Source organism: Marmota marmota, unplaced genomic scaffold (genome assembly GCF_001458135.2).
Source record: "Marmota marmota marmota unplaced genomic scaffold, marMar, whole genome shotgun sequence".
In the NCBI taxonomy this organism is placed as follows: domain Eukaryota; kingdom Metazoa; phylum Chordata; class Mammalia; order Rodentia; family Sciuridae; genus Marmota; species Marmota marmota.
In genome coordinates, this window is record NW_026000048.1 from 360,179 (window position 1) to 373,060 (window position 12,882).

General features: G+C 40.8%; 1 protein-coding gene across 10 annotated transcripts in view; it reads left to right on the forward strand.

The window, feature by feature from the left end:
- Window positions 1–12,882, forward strand: part of Chrm3 (cholinergic receptor muscarinic 3) — a 424,602-nt gene that overhangs the window by 194,192 nt on the left and 217,528 nt on the right. For all 10 annotated transcript variants that reach the window (XM_048812582.1, XM_048812577.1, XM_048812576.1 and 7 more), the window contains one exon: window positions 6,289–6,351. The gene's annotated coding sequence lies outside the window, so the exon portion shown is untranslated. The remainder of the gene's footprint in view (window positions 1–6,288; window positions 6,352–12,882) is intronic.

A 12,882-nucleotide genomic window follows, 5' to 3' on the forward strand; every position in this document is an offset into this window, starting at 1 on the left:
AGGGGATTGAAAGTGAGAGGGAGTGGGTGGAGTCGAAGACCATTCATATTTTCCTCTTCATATAACTAAGTGTTGTTTGGTTCTTCCAAGGAATCTGTATTACCTTTGTTACTAAAAAGGTAAAAATGAAATTGTTTTAATGTAATTTTTTACCTTAATAGTGGTTTTTTTTCCTTCAAATTCTGTTTCTGAGCGGTTGGGTTGCTTGAAATTCAGGATGACAGAGGCAAGGCCACCTGTCTCCTGTCCCACCTTAGTGCTCTTGTCCTTCTCTTACCATAGGCTTCTTAACACTTTAAATAAACTAGACTTCTTCTAGGCTTATGCGCAAATGTGGGTTTCAAGTCACAAATAGCTCTGTGTTCAATGGGGCTAAAAAAAAGTGGAAAAAAATATTTATGGTTTGAAAGGAAAAGTGAAATTGTGTGAGCCCATGTTCCTCCTCTTTCCCACCTCATTTGTGTCAGTGACACAGTTTCACTGGCTTTCCACCACACTGCCTTCCAAGTTTTAGAAATACTATGATACATTTGATGCAATAAATGAATCCTTCGCTCAGTTGACCGGATGGAATCCTCAGATTATGTCCTTTGGTAGGAAGTGTCTTCAAATTAATTATGTTAGAAAAGGAACAAGGATTTCAGGATATTTGGTTTTGTCCTTATATGGAAAAGCGTTAGAAACAGGGAACAGGTATACATTTCTGTCTTGTCATCATACATATTTTACTGAAAGTTAAGATTTGATTTTAAATTCATTACTTACAAGCAAAGGATAGAATTCAGAATTGATAGGACTTGAGTTGGATGATTAAACACTTTCCAGGTTCACCTCTCTCTGACTTTATGATTAAAAGCCAAAACTATGGGTAAAACTAATCTTCACTAGATATTTATACTTGTTGGAACTGAATATCAAATTGGGAAGAAATTAAAGATAGGACACGGCAAGCTGAACCCATGTTTATTCTAGGCTGTTTCTCCTTCCTCGATTTACACCACATCTTTTTGTAAAAGCAATACATTGAAGTGATATTCACTTCCCTACTGTGGCCAGCAGGCACAACCTCTAGAGTTTGATTTTATAAGATCATGTGTTATCATCACATTGTCATAATGTCCTTATATTTAAAATATTACATAATATTTATACATATATCTTCCAAAAAATGATATTTGAAACCATATCTTTAACCAAAAAAAAAAAAAAAGTCTTTTTGTTGTTAAAAGAATTTGGTACCAAAGAATTGGTTAAATCTTAGATATGTAAAAAAAAAAAAAAAATCAGAGTTTCTATTGTTTTGTTGATAATAGTAGAAATACTAGTTAGTTGTTAGATACCTTTTCTCCTGATTCAAAATTGTAGAGGTCTGGGGGTGTGGCTCAGTGGCAGAGCCCTTGCCTAGCATGTAGGAGACCCTGGGTTCCATCCTCAACACTACCAAAAAAAAAAAAAAAAATTGCAGAAGAACACAAAAACCACATTACTCACAGAAAGAGCCAATCGACAAGCACAACCTTTGCTGGTAAAGCACCTCTTTATAACTTTTCCGTGTCTGCAGAGTGCATGTGGAATTGCGGTTTGGGTAATATTCTTTGCACTGTTTGTGCATTTAGTTGAATGTTTTGTTAACTTCCAGCTTTTATCTCACCAGCACGTGGTTAGGCCCCCGGAACTGGGCCTACCTGACAAGCTTCCCTTTCCATGAACAGGGCCGAAGTTCCCTCTCCCATCTCTGCTCTCTGCCAAGACTGAGATGGAGAGCACTACTTTTCTTTTCACTTAACTGTCTGTCAACCCTGCCTCAGTGTTTCCAGATTCCTGGGACTCTGGCTGTAATGGGAGTTCACAGGAATCTCAGGATCCACTCTGACAGGTCTCAGCCTGGGCGAGTTAAGGTTAGGGAAGGAGCTGAGAACCATCAACCTGAACCCCCAGCCCCATCTCTGTAACAAAGATTTCCCCACCCACAGCTGGTGACTTCTGAGAATTGTGTCATCTAAGCAACTTATAGGTGGACCTTGGAGAGGTGACATTTACTGTAGTTGATCTGCCTCAAATTCTAGTTGGCCCTCCTCTTTCTTACTTAAAATGCTCACCCCAGCCCACCCCCTCCTCAGGAAGCAAGGGGCCCTGATGTTCCTCTTCACCTTTACTAATTCAATCACCGGAGGCATTAAAGCTGTGTTCCCAGCCATTGGCTGAGGACTTCAGCCTGTATGAACCACTGCATCTGCTACTACCCTGACAGTGACTTGCCTCTCCCTGGAAGGTGCACACAGCGGTGTTCCCCATCAGCCAGAATGGCCCACCGGACATCTTCCTGGGTTTACCGTGTCTCAATCAGGCCACTCCTTGACAGAAAGTCCTCAGCTGGAAGGCTTTCTTGGACACCAAAGTGCAACTCCTATTTCCTTTCTCCCCCATGATGCCTGTCTATACAGGGAACACAGCGGCTCTGGCCAAAGGCCCACTCACCATACAAATGGTTGAAACAGCTTTTCAAAAAATGTAAAGATTGCTGGACTGATTGAACCACTACCTGTTCAAGCAGGGGTTGTGTTAATTTTGTGATTTGGATGATAGAGGGAATGAACAGAGGACAGTGGCAAATGAAGAATGATGAAGCGACACCAAATTTTATCTCAGTCATCCCTGTGGAGCTGTGTCTTCATCTGTAATATGCAGAGAGGAATAGGACACCCCCCTCGCAGGGGCATGACCATCCCATGATAGAGGGGTGTAATGGGCTGCAAATTATATCCGGAACACAGGGAGCATTCACTGAATGTTTGTCACAGCACTGTGGTGTGGGATTGGAAATGAAAAAGGACCTGAGGTTGAATACCAGCTGTACCAATTACTTACTGGACAACTTTGGGACATTGTTCGACCTTTTGTATTGCATTTACAAATGGGCAGTAGTAATGAGCCTGGCACTGAAAAAGCAACAGCCGTTCTCCCAACCTCTCTCACCTAATGTTACTTTTCCCAGGTACAGAGGATTGGATGATTTTTATTTTTTAAGAACCATTTCATGCTGTAGTTTGACCTGTCTCCCACCTCTATGTGGAATGGGTAATAATGGTACGAGGGCAAATACCACATAACATCCCAATGAGCACAGGTACCAGTGAGTGTGTTTTTAAGTAAGAACTTAATGCCAATGAGGCTTAGTCTAATCTATTTATTTTTGAAACTGTAGTTATCCTATTCTCAGAAAACAGGTTGTCAGGCTTAATTTTGCCAAAGCTCTTGTTATTTTGGTCTTCAGAGGGGTAGTTTAAGTAAAGGTGTACAGTGAAATTAAAAAGGGGATAGTCTAGATTATCCCCGAGAGGCTGGGCTCTAATTTTGGCTGAATGCTTAGAAGTTAAATCAGTTAATTAAGCTTAGTTATTTCAAGACTCTGAGTAGGTTCGATGCTATCTAAATCAGATGACTGCACATTCATTTGTCATCCCCCGAGACTGCAAAACATGGGCTCAAATATTTTGTGTCTTTCTGGAGATAAGAGGAATATGTATGCTCAAAACAACAACAAATCTGGCAAAAGTGAGTTCGGGGAAGCTTTAAGAAAACAGGACTTTGCAGATTATCATCCTGCAAGTCCTCCATAAGTAAGTATGACCTGACTTCTAAAGTGGACTACTGCTTTCCTGTTAACAGAATACTCCACCTCTTATACATTCTAAATCAGAGTAACATTTTGTTGGCCTGTTGCCAGAAGTCTTCCATAATTACTCCTCTGTCTCTAGCTTTGTTTCCCTCTTTATTTGGCCAGCAACATAATTATTACAGCAGTCTCTGGAATCAGGAATTATATTTCGAGTATGAAACCTTTTGAACTGTGTTCATGAGGGTTTGGAGGACCCTGTCATCTGCACTTGGATATTTGAAGCTCCCCCCTAAATGAATGTCACATGCAATTAATTTGCTATAGAATGAATTTGAAGTTTGAATGAAAGCCAGTTCCTTGGTGGCTTTCAGATTGAGTGCACCATTGAGCCTGATATGAGAGAAACTTCAGGGCGTTCAACCTCATTTATGGCTTCCCAGTTCATTTAGTGAACAAGATATTTACATGATCAGACACTTTCATGATTGATTACTGTTAATGTTTATTTTATTTTAACATTAATGGTGCTACTTCATTTCTCATTATTGAGAGATACATATTTCATTATCTCAAGTGATCTGAGTCCAACATGTAGGCATATTGGGGATCCTAATTGTAAATTAGGCAAATGTGATTTGGACATTTCTATGTTTTAGCAATAAAAATCATGCAGTAAACACTGCTTGAGTAACTACTGTATGCTGTGACCGGACTGACATGTGCCTACCTACAAGTGACTGACTCATTAGATTCTGTGAGGACATCAACCGTGAAGGGTGAACCCACACCCATCAGCACACCCTGAGTGGGAGAACGTCTATTACGGAGAGACAAGGGAGAGAAAGGACTCCCTCTTCCCGAGAAGTGTTGTTGACAAGTTCTCTTGTAGGGAGTGTTGATGTCTGAGTGGAGTTTGCTCTGGAAGTTCCAGGTGTGTCAATATTATTCCTGAGGACATGCTGGGATCTTTTATAAAAAAAAAATTTATTTGTTTTAATTAGCTATACATGACAGTAGAATGCATTTATATACTTTGATATATCATACGTAGATGGGATATAATTTCTCGTTTTTCTGAGTGTACATATTGTAGAATCACATTGGTCATACAGTCACATACATATATACAGTAATAATGTCTGTTTCATTCTACTATCTTTCTTATCCCCACATCCCCTGCCTTCCCCTCCTTTCACTTCCCTCTACCTAATCTAAGGTAACCTAATCTAAGCATTACCTTAGATTTTTATTTTTTTGCATTACAATTCTTAATACACATATATACCACAATTTTTGCATCTCTGTTTGTATATAAAGTATGTCGACACCCAATTCAAGTCTTCATACATGTACTTTGTATAATGAAGTCCATCACATTCCACCATCCTGGTGGGAGGGAAAGGGAAGGGGCAGGGGATTAGCAAGGGTGCTGGGATCTTAAATGAGACAAGTATTTGGTGGAGTGAGTCAGAATTTGGCTCAGGTTTTAACCAGTGGTCACTTATTCACCAGCCTCAGTTTCTCTGCGTGTAGAGCAACTGGATCTCATGGCACACTCCACTACAGCCTTTCTTTCTGAGCTATACTCCTTGGGCAGGGGTTCCCAGGACAGAAGTAGTCTGAGAGGCCGCACTTGGATCAGGGGCTCTCCTTCACTGAGAGCAGGAGAGGCTCCCTCCCTAGTTCCCACACTGCAAGCAATAGCAGAGGAAGAGGCCCCGCAGAAAGGAAGCGGGGATGTCCAGATGGCAAAGGGCTTGTGCTCTTTAGGATCACACTCCTTAAAATGATGAGGGACCAATGACTTTTCTTCTCTTTTTTCCCACCATTTGCATATTAAAACTTTTTTTAAAAAAAGACATGCAAAATACATATTTATTTTTGAATTATTAATTGCAGCATCCAATGGCTATAAAATTCTCCTAACACTTGCTGCCTCTTACAGAGCTCATGTTGTCACAGACCCTCTGTCCTCAGCAACGTCCTTTATGGCCACCCACTTCCTTTGCTCCCTCCTGTGGAGCTCAGCACCTCCTTTTCTTTCTTCCACTTAACCTTATAAAAAGAGGTGCTCTCCTAAGTTTCTGGCCTGGGGGTCAGGCTCTGTACACCTCAAAAGGGTGAGTGTCATGTCTGGAAATGGAGTTGGGAGCTTTTCTTTAAAAGTTCACTCTTCCCCTGTATGACAGAGGGATGCCCACAAGATCACTGCAGGTGTACCTTTTGAAATTTCTGGAAGAAGGTAGTGTACTGACACTTCTAAGGGATTATGCATTTGACTTCCCTTTGAAAGTAGTCAAGTAGACGGTGATTCTTAAAACAAGAAAGGCACCTGTCACTGAAGGTAACATGAAGGGAAGAGCGACAGCTTTGCCTTCTCCTCCCTGTGTCCATTTCTTGCAGTCAGAGCTTAGAGAGCTATCAAGGGCAGAGCTGCAGAATGAAGAACTCAGTAGATACCTTTCTTTGGCAGTGATAGATACCTTAACTTCACTTTAGTCTTCATCAGTTACCCAAGGAAATTAAGCATCGTGATCTATGCAGTCATTTCCAACTCAAAAATTCTATAATTTTTTTACATTGCCTGAAATCATTTTGTGTAATCAATTGACTTTTCCTTTCTCAGGGTTTTGGTTATTTGTTAACCCCATTTTCTTGTTCTCTTCTAGCACCTGTGTTCCGATTAGTGGCCAAATAAGTGACATTTGGAATCTCAGCTGAAGTACAGTAAGGTAAGATCTTTTCCCTAGTTGAGTCCTTTGCTTGAGAAAAGGAATTCATAGTTTGATCTATGAGAGCAGATTAACAAGAAAGAAAAATTGGCGAGTTGGTGTTCTTCAACACAATTTACCATTTCTACTATGTATTTCTTAATATACAGTCATGCTCAATTTCTCGCATATTAATAAAACTGTTCATTCAAAATTGAAATAAATTGACTATTTCAAATGCCCTTTTGTATATTAACAGGAGCAATGTGGGGTGTTTTTAAATAATACAAAATGTTTGAATTATTAGCATACATATTGGACATTATAACTTGTCTAAATCTTATACTCTTAAGAATCACCCCTTAATTTACATTGCTTCTGTTCAGACTGCTATCCACAATCTGATTGTGAAGATAAAGAACCAGCATTGTGAGTCAATGCAATCCTTCTTAAATGCTTATCATTAATAATACTCTCTCTGTTCTGCAAACGCTATGGCTATGACACCCAAATCCAATTCTCCCCTTGATCCTTGGCAACAAAACCCTGCTGCTGTAAAGGTTAGCACAGGGTTCGGTTTAAAAACCCTTGTCTCCTCAGACTCCTTTACAGTGACCATGAGACCCAGTTCCAGCCAATGAGCAAAGTGATGGGCCCTTGCAATAGTTTGTCTTCCTGGGTTAAAACAGCAGAACTGAGAGAGGAAAATTGCTTGGATTTGTTTCCTTTGTTCCTATCCCATTGTCCTATCTGGAAACACATCCCCCCTTCTGCAATCCCAAGAACAAAAGCCACAATCAGCAATGCTGGAGCAGGGAGATAAAATGAACTCTGCCAAGCCTACCATCAGATTTCCTGTGGCATGTGACAGGTACACGCCCTGGCTTTCACAGGCTGGGTCTTGATCTTATTATCAGATTGAGTGTTTCTATCCGCATTTTATGCACAAGGAATAAGTGATCTGAGATGTGAAGAACTTTTTCTGGTAGAGGTGTAGGTGTGGTCTGAACTTGAACCTGTCAGCTGCCTTTCCCTGTGTGCTGCTGCCCCAGGCTGGGCCTGGCTGAGGGGGGCCAGCAGCCTGTGCTTGTTTCTGACTGCATTTCACAGCCAGTCCATGGGCACTGTCAGTTCACTAACCCTTTGAATGCCTTCCAATAACATGGGACTTCCATTCCATTATCCATCTGCAAAATTAAGTGAACTGAGGTTATTTCCATAAAGAAAGAAAAGCCTCTGGCTAGGCAGAATCCAGTAAATTCGGATTGCCTATAAATACAGGTGAAGGAAATATTAATTCCTAGTATCTTCCTTTGCATTTTGTTCTTTTGAAATGAAACTTTAGAAACTAATGGTTACCAAAACTCATATTTTAATCTACAATCCTAACATCAAGTAACCTCCTTCTAATGATCTCCAATATTTCAGTCATTCTTACTTTCTTCTGGGGAAAAAAGTAATACAGGTAAAAGATAAGTTATATAATGAAATTTCTTTCCAAAGAGTCATGCCAGGCATTGAGGTAGGCACTGAGCTAAACTGGGGGAGGAGAGAGATGCTGGAGGATGGAAAAAACCCTTGGGCTGGAAAATAAGAGACTGAAAATGCAGGTGATAGCTCAGCTCTTCTGTGGCATTTAAAAATATATATATCACCTTTCTGGACCTTTGCTCTTTATTTGTAAATTGAGGGTGTAAGATAGTCTGATTTGCTGTTAGCACAAAATAATAGCTTACCTCCTTGACTTTTCCTTTGAAAATGTAGGAAGTACTCTGATATCTGTTAAGCCCATAATTTTTCCTTTTAATCATTGAACCTAGGAGTTATCAGCTCTTTCCTTTTCCCTCACTTTCTTCCTAATAAATCCTGAATCATGTGTCTCTTTGTCTCCTTTGTCCTGCCCCTACTTCACATCTTCTTCCTGTATTGCCTGGACAATGACATAGTGGTCACCTGGCTTCCATTCTGGCCACACTAAGTGGTGGTCTTCTTGGAGAACTCTATCATCTCCTGTTTGAGACCTGCTGAAAAATTTCAGTTCCTTCCCATGCATCTGGAATAAACCCAAATGCTTTACAATCACTTAACAAATCTGATAGGATCTGGTTTCTCTTTGTACCTGCTCCCCCTTACTAAATTGCTAAATTCCAGCATCCCTGCCTCTCCCTCCTCCTCCCCTTGAATGCTTCTTTTATCTTTCCCCTTGGGTTCTGGCATGCTATTTTCTCTCTCTCTCTCTCTCTCTCTCTCTCTCTCTCTCTCTCTCGTCTGACCCTGTCTTGCTGTGCTCTGTCCCTGGCACTTGCCACCATGGACCCTTCTGTGCAGTTCTCTCTCCCTAGACCCCCAACTGCTCTCTCTGAGCCCTGTCCCAGGGACCCAGTGTAATTCCCTTTAAAAAGTGGAAGTTTAATTTTAAGGCATATTAAAATAGTCTCTTGTCAACAAAATACCTGCACATATAGTGTAAAGGATTCAGGCAAAACATGACCTGATCTAAGCTCCACAAGGGTAGGAACTCAGAGGTCTTTATCACTGCCCAAACCACGCTGCAAGAGTCTTGTTAAATATTTATGGAATGAATGGATTGAGAGTCAGAAAATGCCATAAGTTAAATAGTCCAAAGAAATTAAGCACTGCTCCTAGATGCCCCTGACAAGTGTGTGATTTAAATGGGAAAGGGAAAAAAAATGAAGAAAAAAAAAGTTGAAAGGAAGAAAGGGACAGAAAGACAGGCAGTGGTACAGATAACAAATAGATAGCAGTAAATCCTCAGGAGGGGCACTTCCGGGATCTCTGGTCCACTTCAGCCGTTTCTGCTGGATGCTCATGGGTGACAGGGCTCGGTTCTGTATATCTTACAGAGATTTATTCGCTAAGTCTGGCACATTGCAATCAGAAATTTTGTTAAATGAAAGCCTAAAACTTGAAATAATGAAATATTGGACCCCTAAGAGCAAAATTCTGTCTCTTTTCTCCGGGCATGCTCAGATTCCCTTGATGCAGGCATTTCGTGCATGTTAAGCCGATGTTCCAGATGCAGTGAGTGTGGAAATGTCCAAGGAGCTGAGTGCAGTTCCTGTGCAGGGCCTTTCCCTCCAAGCTCTGCACTGTCTACTCCAGCTTCAAGTCGATCGTCCCAATGCTGGTGCAGGGTGGCACATGGTGCACACATATTCAAAAGGCTGATGAGAAAATGCAAACCAGAAACATGTCTTATCTGTCAATTAAGTGATGTAGCCTCATGGTTAGATTATAGCAATTTGGGGGCTTTTTTGTTTTCTGCCAATTGAGATTTGACAGCTGTTTATAAAATATTTACATTCTGATTTCAGTCACATTGACAGCACGTTTGGGTCTTCGGAAGATGATAATTACATGTTAGGAAAAATGTTAAAAAATTTGAAGCTGATTTATTGAGGAGAAAAATCTGTTCTTAAAATTGAACAAAGGAAGGGCATCCACTCTTTTAAAGGATACACTCAAAATAAAAGTCAGAAATAGTAGATATTTGTGATCCAGAAACATTCCCCACGCAACATGTGAGGGAGCAGCTTTCCATACCCACCTGTCCCAGGCATCCTGCTGTCCCTGGTCAGCTCTGTCCAGTTAGATCTGTGCTTCTCACTTTTTTTCACTTTCCTATGCAAATAAAAGTGGCAATATTCGTATGATACATGGATAAATTGAGTAGCATTTTAGGGTATCTAGATGGAGTTTTGTGGAAAAAAATTACAATACATATTCTTGGTTTTAAACATAAAATAAAAAGTATTGAGAAGAACACAAAGTATTGAACTTATATAGAATTTAAAAATGCAATACCTCCAGTTGCTTTAAGGACAAGCATAAATTAACATAAACTTTTTTTTTTAATCAGACATTGAATGAGAAATGGTGACCTATAACTCTTGGTCAGTGGTTTTATCCAAGTCTTGATAGTCACCAACTGTGACCACTTGCTCAACTATGTGTAAGAACAAGTATATAATAGAGAATGCAAATATCTCTTTTTCTGTTTTTAATAGTGCATTATAGTTATACACAACAGCGGGGCTTCCTTTAACATATTCGCACATGTGTGGAATATAATTTGCTCTGTGTCAATCCCCAGTACCTCCGCTTTGCCTCCCCTCCTTCTCCATAGCTGCCCTTCCTCCACTCTGCTGGTTAAAGATCTCTTTTAGAGTCATTGAGAAGCTTCCTGTAATTGATACTGTGTTTACAGAATCTAACAGCTATTACTTTCTTTCATTGACAAATGCACTGTGGAGACCTCTGGGATTATGTGAATGACTTTAGAATCTAACCTAACATTTTAGCATAAAATATTTTTTTTAATTTAGGAAAATGTATGTTCTTTTATAGTCATCCTTCAGCACATAGCTTGGACCTCATTAAAAGGTTGTGTCAGCTGCAAGTGGACTGAAGTGGTCTTGGTCCTAACATCTATGTGAACAGGAGCGAAAGTATGATTGGAAGAGGCCATATGTCCACCCCCACCCACCCATCCACCCTGCTCACCCTGCTTTTTTCCAGCATCCTCACCCTTGGAGTATATATTCCAACACTCAACCCAAAAATCCTAATACCCTCTCTCCCTAGCATTATGCCTATGCCCTGGTCACCAGGTGTATAAGGGGATTATGTCTTGTGAAAAGACCACTCTGTTCCCTAGCTGTGAGTGGAAACTGAATTTTTGAGCAGAGAATTCCAGGGATCTGGGTATCTGAAGTCTGTTTGAGAAGTCCAGCTCCTTGTCGAAGAAGCTAAGCTCCCTGGAAAGAGTTATGGCCAGAGGAAGGCCAAGGTGGGCCCTCTGACTCGGTGATGTTCAGGCATGAATGTGTCTGCAGTCGCCTGTTGAATCACAGATGCCGACTGGGAAGAGCCGAGTGGCTTGAGCTTTCATGTTTCACCAGATGAAGCTGAAACTGATGCTGATGGTGAATAAGAGATCTGAAATGCAGAAGCTGAGGCAAGGCCCCTGTGGCCTGCGTCTCAGGGCACTTTTGGACAGAGTACCTGCTTCCGGGGACAGCAAAGTAGTGCCCATGCTCTGGGCAGCGGACTTCACCAGGACCCCCAGCCTGGCCTTCCCACTTCTCACTCTGGATTCTACACCCTGTCCCTTAGCAACATGTGTCTCTAGTTCTCAAGCTCCCAATTATTCTTCCTGAAAGGCAGCAGCTCACCGTGGCTGATATTGAGCTTGATGTCTGTGTGGCAAAGCCCACACTGGCTGTGCCCCAGAGCATCGTGGAGAAATAGCAGGTGCCAGGTGTCCCCATAGTGGTTGTAGCCTGTCTAGCCCTGAGGCACGGTGGCAGATTCAACTGAGCTGTGCCTGCTTCTGAGGACTGGTCCTCTGTCCCTGTTTGGCCAGCTGGGATCTGAGGGCATTGGTGTTGCTATTGTTCACTGGGGATTGGCAGCATGACGGGTGGGAAGCACTGCCATCAGGTTCCCAAGAGCACGTTAAGTGGGGATGGTCAATGCAGTAGTGCTCGTGTGATATTAAGTTATAGAGAACAGGTTAAAAAGCAAAAGGAAACTTTTCAGAGGTGATCCAAATGAAAACAATGCATTTTAAATAAACTATGTGTAAGCTTTCAGAAGACATTCTAACTAAAAAGAAAAGGGGATATCAAACAGGAGTAAAACAGAAAATAAAATCATAGAAAGTACTTTCAAATAAAAAGAATATTTAGAAATGAATAACTATGTAACTATGTCATTCTATACACAAGAATAATAAAGTGCAAAAAAACCACAAGATAATTTGGTTGAATTATAAGAATGTATCACAGAATATGTTCACCATAAAAGTAGCATCATCATATGTGAACATCTTAAATAAAATTAATTTTATGAAATGACTGTAAAAATTGTAACAAAAGAGCAGCCATAGAAAGTCAGGAGTAATCAGGTGAAATAATCTATGTGATAATTACATTCATTAAAATCTAGATTTGGCTACACTGAGATTCCATCTCACTCAAGTCAGAGAGGCAGTTATCAAGAATATAAGTAACAATAAATGTTGGTGAGGATGTGGGGGGAAATGTTCACTCATACATTGATGCTGGGACTGCAAATTGATGCAACCACTCTGGAAAGCTGTGTAGAGATTCCTTAGGAAACTTGGAATGGAATGACCATTTGATTCAGTTATCCTACTGTTAGGCATATAACCAAAGGTCTTAACATTGGCAAACCATAGTGTTGTGGCCATGTCAATGTTCATAGCAGCTCAATTCACAATAGCTAAGCTAGGGAACCAACCTAGATGTTCTTCAATAGATTAATGGATTTTTTTAAATGTGGTATGTATACACAATGGAATATTACTCCACCATAAAGAAGAATGAAATTATGGCATTTGCTGGTAAATGGATACAACTGGAGACTATCATGTTAAACAAAATAAACTAACCCCCCCCCAAAAAAAAGGCCAAATGTTTTCTCTGATATACAGATGCTGACTCACAATAGGCAGGGGATAGAGGGAATGGATGTTCAATGGACTGGACGTGGGGGGGGATGTGAGGG